Below are 11315 nucleotides of genomic sequence, written 5' to 3' on the forward strand. Positions count from 1 at the left end.
TCCTGGGTCCGCCACTAAATGTATAAGACTACAAAATGAACAAAAAGTTCAAAATAGTTTTTTAAAAACATCAAATAAACATAACACTGTTAAAAAAGGGTATCATGGGCATCCTTCCGATAGGCAGTCGGGTTCATTTGGGTTGTTGGGGGTACATCTCCTAATAGCTTGGGTGGTACAATCCAGGTTATGCTACCCAAACCTTCACGTATGAGTGTGTATTGATTCAAGAGGTGGGTTTGTATTCGGGTACTTGGAACCCCAACTCACTCCATTTGGCTTACTTTTGGGTAGTTTGGCGAAAAATATGTATATTAATGTGTGTAAATTTGATTGGATGATATGAATCAGGTTGCTTGGGTACTTGTTCTTGCGACATTTTACTCAAGATGATGTTTAGCATATTAAAAAGATGTGGTTTCATGGGAGGCTAAAGATTTAATCAAGAAGATTTATTTATTGATATCACATTACTTTATTTATAGAACTAGGAGTTCTGTGAGAAGAAATTATACAAACCGAAAACCATACGCTAGTCAATATACTTATCTAAATATAATATAAGCTTAATTCGTTTTTAAAATGCCTAAATTGCATTAAGAATAATATTAACAATCATTATCATATTGCTTCAACAGATATATGTTTTTAAAACTAAAAATATAGAAAACTGATTTAAGAACACGGTATCAACAGGTCACAATTTCAGTCCTTGTATTTTGCAAAGCCTGGCATAGGTGATTATCTAATGTGCAAGTCACCAGCAACAGTATATGCATAGTATATGGTTATAGACTTGAAGGGGCGTGCAATGTCTTTCATCCCGTGCTAACATGAACAATCAAACCCAGTTATATGTCATTACTAACAAGTCTATTAGTAGGGTCCGGAAGACTGTTGGGTAGCTTGAAGTGACTGATCTAGAACTCGCATTACTGTTAAATAAAATTTCAGGTGAATAAATTTGACTCGGCTGTTATATATAAACTAACCCCTGAGAACCCCTGAGAAACAAATATAAAAACCATATATCACAAAACAATGAGCGGGTGTCAAGCCCACAACATAAGCCTAGCATACACTTTCGTGGGTCGAGCCCGGCCCATAACTTATGTGAGTTTACCTATCACCATCAGCATTATCTTTTCCGCTCTTAATACTAGAGCTGCTTAACGAACAAATCGAGCCAAGCAGCTTCAGCACAGCTCGAAGTTTAACGAGCCAGTTTGGCTCGGCTTGTTTATTTTACAAGCTAAAACTTGAGCTTGGGCTCGGCCAGTAAAAGACTACGCTTGTGGCACGACAAACCACCTTGTTTATTTTTTTTTCAAATTTTAACAAAAAACTATTATACCCTTTACATATAGGAGAACGTATAAACAGATCTAATGCACGCCAAGTAGCTAGCCAACAGGCTTAAATTGGTATAAGCCTGGGACTAGAATAAAGATAGGAATACCATCTAGGTTATTTATTACAAACTAAACTTTACACACAACTTAAACGATGCAAATGAGCGAGCTAAGCTTAGCTCGAATTCAACTCGTTTTTACAAACCATGTCAGCTCATTTGGAATATATAAATTAGCCAATTTCCTTAATATGTTATGCCTAAAAATATGCTCTTTATGACAAATGACAGCAAGTTAGTCTTATTAGTGATAACATATTTACAGTGTTTAGTTGCATTTGTAATTCACAAAACAAAATCATACACCAACCCTACATCAAGATTTTGAAACATTTAATATGAGCAAAGTTCATCCTAACTTCCTAGTTCCTAATAAGTACACCAATGTATCTTTACATTCACAAGTAACCACCAGTCCACCACCATCTTCCGCCACTCTAATAACCTACTCATCTGTACTTTCAATAGAAAACCGAGATTTGAATGTCCTTTCCCTGCAACCGACCGTGGCGCGACACGTTCAAAACTACACTACCTCCATCCCATTCAGCTCTACCAGAAGCCAACCACTGATTGTTGCTATCCCAACGACCCACTACTCCGGCGACACAATCTCCTCCAGCCACCGACACTAGAAGCAAAAGCATCAGTGCCTAATGGAGTGCGTATCGCCACAGTGGCGGATCGTCAAACATTGCAACAACCCGTGGATGGCACCTGGAAAGGCAAAATTATTGAAGATAATGAACTATAAACCAACGTGTAACACCGCCGTGAGTCACACAAAAAAACCACACCCAAATCTCTATTTCCTCACAAAAATCTTGCCAAAAAATACCAGATCTGTAGGTTACCTACAAGATATGTTCAAAAAACTAACATCCTTACATCCAATCAACATATAATATGCAACTACTTAACAAACAAATACAAAAATACATGTTAAATAAACACAATAAGAAATTCTTAAAACAAATTCTATTGCAACCTATAAGAATTTATCACACAACATTTTACTTTAAACTAGGGGTGTAAGCAAGCTGAGCCTGAACTTGTCTACGCTAAAGCTCGGCTCGTTTCAAGCACTATTTTTAAAGCTCAAGTTGAAGTTAGACACTTAGACTCATGAGTGCCCTTTCACGCTCGAGCTCAACTAGTTTATAATTCATTAATTATTTTACTTCTATCTATACTTACTTTTTGCATATATTTTAAGTATATGTTTCACATATAAAACATAAAATACATTATTACTTACATTTTTTTATTAATTTTGTATAAACAATAGGTTCGCGAGATTAGCTTGAGACAGCTAAGCAAAGCTTGGCTCAATTAAAGCTTTTATCGAGATCAAGCTCACATCCCAAAATTAAACACCAAACAAATATGCATATTTCATATTTTCACAGAAAGCGTTAAAACTCAGCAACCAAAGTATTCAACACCAAATTCAAATCACATGCATAGTTTCATTCTTCCATGCTTATACTATTACAGTATTACACAATTCAACACTTTAAAACACACAATTTATTCAAACAGAATATTATTATTATCAAAATAATAATACCTGCAAGCAATCAGTCATATTATCTCAGTTGTAATAGAGTTCAAGGCCCATGCCATCATGAATCTCGTAGTCCTTGAGAGTAATATGATCCTTGTAGATGTTGTACCATTTCTGGATCCTGATTTTGTCAGCTCGGGTTCCGGTATGAGCCGCCACCAGCTTCTTCAGGTCGCCGATGGTGTCGTCGTCGTTGCACTTCACCCGGACCTTCTTTCCCAATCGATCGTTCAACACCACCTCGATCATCTTCGCTGTTGATTTTCGCCTGCAATTCGATTGGTAGCGTGGACTTGTAATTTGAAACCCTAATTCCCAAATTGATGACACTTGTGTTGTATTTGTATGCCTTGTGTGAATAAATCCAAGGCGGTGGATAAGTTTTGGTTTTGAGGAGTTACATTTTACCCCCTCAACTTTCAAGCACGTAATATTATTGGAGAAAGTTGTAAAATTTTGCTTTGGGACCGGGTAGGGATAAGCAAATGGAATCGGGTATCGGTACCCATTTAGTAGTGACTTTTTGAGGTTTCGGGATCGGTATGGTATGTTGGAATTAATCTTGACTTATGGTTTGATTATTAAGTTTATTAATTGCTACTTTAGTTTATTTTATTTAGCAGTCAAATAAAGAAAAGGGTGAGTAAAAGGCTGACCTATTCATGTGGAGGAATACGTTGGAAAGTGAATTATGCAGGAAGAATAGGTCTTTTGTACCGGTTCTTTAGGGACTTTAGGAGACTTAGTATTTTGTTTTTCACGTGCATGTAAAAGACTATTTACAGTCATCCATTATTGAATAAAGTACGCCATTTTGTTTGCTTTCATCTTCTCTGCACATTCACACATATGTATTTCGTTCTTCAATCACAGTTGAAAGCTTTATCAACAACCCTTCTTATTAAAATTTTGAATCTGATTACCAACATAGTATAGGTATTTTCCCAAATTTTTGTCTTTGGTTACCGTACCGAATCGAGTATTTTGGTACCAAAACCCCTTTTTGGGGATTTTCAACCGAGCCAATCCCTGATTTGGGGTGTGTAATTTTGGTTTCAAGTAGAATAAAAAAATGAAGTTTCGGTTTTAGAAAACTGTTCGGTTTTGATATTTTGGTAAAATTTTTGTTAACAACCTATTAATGTAATTGTTATGAAACTTTTGGGTAAAAATAGTAAATTTTGACTATAAATCTATTAATGAACATTCAAAGTTCAAACAAGTTCGTTGTTGTTTGGTTTGATGACTTGGATCCGTTTTGGTGACATGCATACCCGAAATACAATCGAAACCTTTTGTTTTTAAAGAAAAATAGAAAGAAAATCAAACCGTCGGGTTCGTTGCTTTGGTCGGCTATTTCGGTTTCGGTAAACCAGAGCTTTGTACCAAATGTTTTTACAATTGAAAACTTATATTTAGTACCCACCGAATGCAAGCAAGCTATTGAAGGTTCTGTGTTCTTTTCGAACTAAATATGCTATTTGGCTGCAATCAGAAACTTATCAATATAGTAGAGTGTAAGTGTGTTTTCATGCCATTTGTCTTGATGAAGTCTATGAGATGTTCCATTGTTCCAAGTTCTTGTTAGTACAGAATCAGCGTTCGAAAAACTGACATTACTATCATTTTCATGACGTCAAATAATATTTGTAGGTTAAAGTTGATGCGTCAGTTATAAAGAATCAGATCACATATAAAGATGATTATTCTACTTCATTACGTTTGTTCAAACAACCGTCTTTCAAACTCTCAATCACTCATTTATGTCTCACGCCCAATATATCTAATAGCCTGATATACAAACACGGAAAACACAAAATGGCACAGCTATGCAACTTGCTAAGGTTAATTAAAACATGTTTTATTTCTGTTAAGAGGTTTCAGATGTTGAAAAGATGTCCCAAGTGGATTTCATAGCGGTTAAGATGTATGCCTCATGACCAAAAGGTTTGACGGTTTGAAGTCTGCATACTGCATTTTATGATGTATTTTGCCTAGAAGATTTAGGATTTGCTGTTAAAAAATGTAGAAATGATGAATCTGTAGATAACAGATATGCACAAATCCAAAACACGTATCAAAATCAGATCAGAATGTGCCATACAGATATATTCAAAATCCCCTTCAATTATTAATTACTGATGCTGTTGCATGGCAGGTAACTTACGCAACAAGATTATGACTCGGAATCTCAACGACCATTCATCATATAATAGATGTCGGATTCTATTTACTTTAATGGTGTCTCATTAATGTACCAGACTGCTACTTTGTGATCTCAACTCACCGTCACACCATTTTATGGCACAATGATGATGGTCAATCTCACACACAAGGGGCCAGTGCAGATGATAACCCGAAGAATTGTTTTCTGCAATCGCCTGTTCTAACTTTAACCATCCAAATTGATATCAACTGCAACCAAGATTTTAAGACCCTTTACACCAACTGCAATCATAAGTTTAGGTCGCAGATGACAGTTGTAGCGAAGAGGGTTACAGCTCAAAATCCAAGCACCATACCCAGGCTCCTGAGTCTTTGCAAAAAACCAGCAATTTGAGATCTTCCACCATCAATCATAATAACGAAAACAATAATAGAAAACAACTTAAATTTGTGCCATAGCCAGTCATAAAATTATACAACAATTTTGGTTTTCAGACACTACCTACACCCACGTTTACACCAGTGCAAAACCCACTTGTTCTATCTTCCTCATACAATCAAACTTTACCCAAAAATACAACAAGCCGCCAACTCGTATCTGGTCTCGTCTCTTCCCACCGACAACATATTATATATTTATATATAAACCAACAGTAGCCCAACACCTACATATTTAATTTTTCCATCTTTTTTCTTAGTCATTTCTCAACTCATATCAAATTTGCAACTCTTTAACCTTCTCTTCCAATTTAGCCTCATCTTCTTTTGGTATTCCTGACAACCCCTCAATTGTGCTGGCGGCAGTTGCTGGCAACTTCATAGCAGATTCTGAATCTTTTCCTTTATCTTCTACTAGCGGCTTCGTAGCAGATTCTGAATATTTTCCTTTATCTTCTACCGGTGGCTTCGTAGCAGATTCTGAATCTAATCCTTTATCATCTACTGGCAGCATTGAGGCGGGCATCGACAGCTTCACAGGTGCGTTAGGTTTAGAAATATTGGGAGCGGAATACACCGGCACCGCTTGTCTCACAGCGACTGGCGGCGCTACACCGCACATGGGAGGCGGCATGGCCCTGAACTGTGGCGGTGGTATGCCCATATGTGGAACGGGAAGAGGTGGAGCAGCATAAACGGGGACTGCGTTGCGTATGGTGACTGGTGGTGCAATCCCGTGATGAGCCCGGAAGTGGCTGACCGGGATGTAGGGAGCGGCTCCAACTGCAGGGAACTTGTGGGGTTGGGTGGTTGTCGAGGTTTCGAATTTGAATTGTGTTTGTGGTGTTTTGTTGGATGTTGTTTCGGTATCTGATGACGTGGCTTCATGAGGTCGGTTTCTGGGGTTTGTTTTGGGGCATATTAATGGAAGTATTTTTGATGTTGTGGAGGGTGTTGACTGTGCAGTATGTGGCTTTGGGTTCGGTGGCGGGAGTGGGATTGGGAAGGGTATATTGGACATCCGTGCCTTTAATCTGAACTTCTGTAGTGCACGAGCTACAATCACATGCTCCTGTTCTTCAAGAATTCCTTTTTGTAACGATGAGCTTTTGGTTTGTTGAACAGAACAAAAGTGTGTCATTTGTGTCTTTTAAGTTCAAAAATTATAAAATGAAATGGCTTACAAAGTTTCAATGATTACCAAGCTGACATGGCAGCATTCTTTTCAGCTAGCTTCTTGTTCTTGGCTGGTTCACCCGTGAATGTGCAACCAGCTAACTCAACTGTGCAAGTGAAGATGGGTAAATGTCCAAGGCCTGACCTGAAAGTTGTGTATGTTGGTAAAGATGCACCGACCCGTTGAGAAACCTCCTGCAGTAGGTTCTTGTACACCGCTGTTTCATCCTGACCGTACCAAAATTGAAAAAAAATTATCAATATCATGAAGCAACAACGAGCATAAATAACAAAGAAACATCAAACTTGCTCATTTCATGAGTATCTAGTTTTCCATCAAACACCATATTCAAACTAAATCAAGATTATCATATGTATTTCTTAATTAAGTTGTATGTCCTCATTTATTCCTAAAAACAAAGCAAATTCTGGTTCCACATTCCCAACTATGGTGCGTGCAAACTAGCCGAGCTGCTCAAAGCTCGAAACGAGCCGAACCTGAGCCTCAAATAAAGCTCGTTTAATTATCGTGCCCAAGCTCAAGCCTTGTGTATTGATAAGTGTTACCTCTTTTGTACTTGTGTGTATTAACTTCACACTGCATGGCCGGGCTTAGGCTCGTTTAAGGTTTTTCTCAAAATATAGAAAAACAATTAAACACGTTTATAAATTAATTAATAAATAATAAAACGAGCCAGACCCTAGCTTGAAAAACGACTCATGATCTGAGCTCGAGCTTTAGAAAAAGAGCTTGAAACAAGCCGAGCTCAAACTATCGTAAATCCCAAAGAGCCAAGCTCGGTACGTTTACACCATCCCTGACTCATCAGCCCCAATCAGGAACTTGTCTTCAATCATAGACTCAAAACTTTTGAAATATATGCACTAAAGAACAAAAGTGTGGTTCTCTCTGAATCTCACTGCAAACAAAATACCTGCCATGACATTTCTGTCTTTTCTCACAACTGCCAAATTTCCTAAACCTAATGATACATCAACAACTATCATCCATCTAAATCTGTGTCTAAAGTCTACAAATCAAAATCATCCCAAAACAACAATACTAAACTAAGCGGTTAATGCGGAAAAATATCGGATATCGGTCAAGAACCGATATATGAGAAATCGGTAATTTTAGTATCATGTAAAATACATATATATAGCAATTTAACATTAATTAACAAATTAAACTTTTGCAACTTGGAAAACACTAATAATCGTAGCAAGTAGTAACTGATTAAGACTTAAAACGCTAACACTGAACACTAAAAATTGATAACTGATTTAAGACTTAAAACACTAATATATTGGGAATATCAATGATATATCGGTCAATATCGCCAATATTATCAGTACTGATATTCTTACCGACATTTTACCAAGAGACTGATAACCGATATCGACTGCATAAATAATAAATACACTTCCTACAATTTTTTCAGCTCAAAACAGCAATTGAACTAAAAAGCATTAATCAACAAAACAACTTACAAACCCTAGAAAAAATAGCTCACCAATATCCTTGCAGCCAACGAATTCGACGGCCCGCGGCTCGCGAGAGCATTCAGCGCCACCTCAGCCGCCGAATGCTCAGCCTGCCGCAGCGTAGTGCAGTAATTAGGACTCTCATGCGTCTCGCCGTTAAAATTAACCGTAGCTTTGAACCGTGGCGCGTGATCTGGACCTTCTCGTATGCTGACATACGAAGGCAAATTAATGCAACTCCTCTGTGCCAGCTCCTGCAGCTGGTTCTTATACATCTCAAAATTTGAAAACAATTATTATTTATCAAAACAAATCTGCTGCAACTCAAACTCCAATTAAACTAAGCTACCGATCGGTAATGCAGATCACATTTAAATGTTGTTTCTAGGGTTTTGATTTGGTATGTATATATACGTATACAAATATATAGATATAGATATAGAGAGAGAGAGAGAGAGAGAGGTTAGATAACAACGAAGTAATGAGAGAGAGTAGTATATGTATTGGGGGTATGTTTGGGTACGGGTCGCCCTCATGATAAGACATGTACCTGACTGATTCCCAGACGTTGGATGGATTTGTATTAGGCTGAGGGGTGTGGGGGGCGCGAGTGGGGGCGCCAGCCAATAATATTGTGACGTGTGGCAGAGAGAGAAACTTGATAAGATGGGTGTTGGTTGTGGTGCTCGCGCCCCGGGCCATGGTGTGGAGGGGCGCGAGAGGGGGCGCGAGCGGTTTATTTTTTTATTTTTTTATAAATGTATTAAAAAAACGTATTATTAAAAAAACAAGAAATTATTTAAAAAAACACACATTAAAATAAAAAAAACATTAATATCTAAAAAAAAATTAAAGTACTAAAAAAAACATTATTCTTATTCTTCGGCTTGGTCTTCTTCGATCAACCTCTTCCGGATACGTTCCTTTTGTTTTTCCATCAGCATTTGGTCGACCGGATTTAGGTTACTGAAGTCTCTTGTAAGGAAGTCCAAATCTCTCATTCTTTTTTTTTCCTTTTTGTCATTAGAGACCACCTCCATGGTTTTGTTGAATTTATTGAGGGATTCAACAAGATCGGTGATGTTTACGGCTTCCCCCTCAGCCGGTTTTTTCCCCCTGGCGTCCCTTCCCAATGGCCGCCTCCTCGGCGGTGAAGACGTTTCCTCCCCAGCAACGTTTAGGTCGAATCCAACCCGGCAATCCGACCCGGCGGAAGTGCTGTACGCTCCAGACGAACTAGTTTTAGTCCGTTTCGGCCCTACTTCCGCATCAACGTCCGGCGCCACCAGCTCAACCCACTTAGAACACCTTCTCAACCTCTCCCACACCTTTACATCGTCCCACGTCTTCACCGTCCCATACCTCCGCAGGCACTCCTGCTTCCACTCTTCGACAGTGAAATTATAAACCGCCAAATCGTCACTGCCACTTGGTCTCATACGACCGGCGTTCCTGTTGAACAGATTAGTAAACAAGCCGACAAATTTTCTGATTTCGGTCCACCGACCCGAAATCATATCGGCGTTCCGCTCTGTACTCCCAACGAGCGAATAGAACGTCTCCCTAACCTTTGTCCAAAAGACCTTGCTCTTTTGGTAGTCCGCTGCAAAATGCATAAATAAATTTGTAAGTCATTTAACTTTTTTATTTAACTTTTTTATTAAAAATCATTTTTAAAAACGTTAAAACAATTACCGCAACGCCGATCCTCAGAAGTGACTATCCAAGCCCGACACAGGGCTTCCTTCTCATCCGATGACCACGGAGTGATTTTCCGTTTCGTCCTTCCGGTCGAAGCCGAACCCGACCCGTCCGTTGCAACTTGTTTTTTCCGGTGGACGCGTCTTCTTTGTCCCGCAGCTTCACCTTCTGGTTCTTGTGTCTCCGGAACTACAAAGTTAGGAGACGGTTGTATGTTGGATGGTTGAAAGCCGGATGATTGTTGCGACCCCGAATAAAACATCGCTTGGTCCGGTGCCGACCATAAATCGTCGTAACTGTAATCTGAATCTAGGTTTGGGTACCAATTTCCAGCCATGTTTTTAAAAAAAGGTTTCGAAGATAGGGTGATTTTGGGTTTTGGGTGTGGTATGTGATATTGGTATGTGATATTGGTTTTGGGTGTGGTATGTGAGAATGGTTTTGGGTGCGGTATGTATTGGTTTATATAGAGGAATATATATGTGATATATAGAGGAATATATATAGAGGAAAAAAAATTTTTTTTTTTTAATACAAATTAATATGAGCCGACGGCTCTATTCACGCATCCCAAGCCTCCTTCACGCTCCCCCCAGCCGCTACCCCTCGTGCGCCTGCCTCTTTTTCCGCGCTCGCGCCCCTCTCGCGCCCCTCTCGCGCCTCGGTGGTGTGGTGCTCGCGCCCCGGGGCGCGAGCGGCTGGCCTCTTGCGCCCTTTCTAGCGCTCCACACCCCTCAGCCTTAGAAGTAGTTAAATTACTTAATTATGACTCTTTTGTATTTTGGTTGTTCTTAAGAAAAATCCAAGTGGTGTTCTTTTCTTGTTTTTGTTATTCTTAAAAAATCAAAATTTGGAAATCTACTTTGGTTTTTTCTTTTAATTAGTTTATGGTTATTGGGATTATATGATTAAGTTAAGTGTTTGAAATAAAGTATGTTTATAGTAATTTGAAACATACGTTATTGGAACTCAAATGTAAATTATTACATTTCACAAATATTTTTTTTATGTAAACATGAAAAGTGGCCATTGGGTGGCATAGTAGTATCAGGTCAACATCAAATGTAAGTAAAGAAAAAATGGGAAAGGAAAAACAAAAGAGCATCGTTAATCTTTTATATGTGATTAAGAAGATAAATGTGAGTTGACATTTGTATTGTTTAATATTAGGGAAAATGGAGTAGATTTTGGATAGTGATTGAACATACTAAACGAGCAAATTCGGTTCAACGGCACTGATACAGTACCAATCTTATTCTTAGAATATACTAAATATTACAAATGATATTTTGCATCTTCATAACTGCTTATTAGTTAATTGGATGTTAATTCTTTTATCCCTTGATATTACTTGATATTATAGTGCGTAAA

At 38.4% G+C, this 11315-nt stretch overlaps 2 pseudogenes across 1 annotated transcript; both read right to left on the reverse strand.

Annotated features, from left to right (window-relative positions):
- Positions 1 to 2813: 2813 nt before the first annotated feature.
- LOC143568937 (ubiquitin-like protein 5 pseudogene) lies at positions 2814 to 3353 on the reverse strand (annotated as a pseudogene).
- A 2231-nt stretch (positions 3354 to 5584) lies between these two features.
- Positions 5585 to 8687, reverse strand: LOC143568942 (double-stranded RNA-binding protein 2-like; annotated as a pseudogene). The gene is made up of 3 exons (XR_013141652.1): positions 8273 to 8687; positions 6766 to 6986; positions 5585 to 6706 (listed from the first exon to the last, which is right to left on the reverse strand). The product of XR_013141652.1 is annotated as a double-stranded RNA-binding protein 2-like (transcript).
- Positions 8688 to 11315: the final 2628 nt, after the last annotated feature.

The sequence above is a fragment of the Bidens hawaiensis genome, unplaced genomic scaffold (genome assembly GCF_021521415.1).
Source record: "Bidens hawaiensis isolate Kalapana, Puna unplaced genomic scaffold, B.hawaiensis_p1.1 tig00024254_1, whole genome shotgun sequence".
Classification (NCBI taxonomy): domain Eukaryota; kingdom Viridiplantae; phylum Streptophyta; class Magnoliopsida; order Asterales; family Asteraceae; genus Bidens; species Bidens hawaiensis.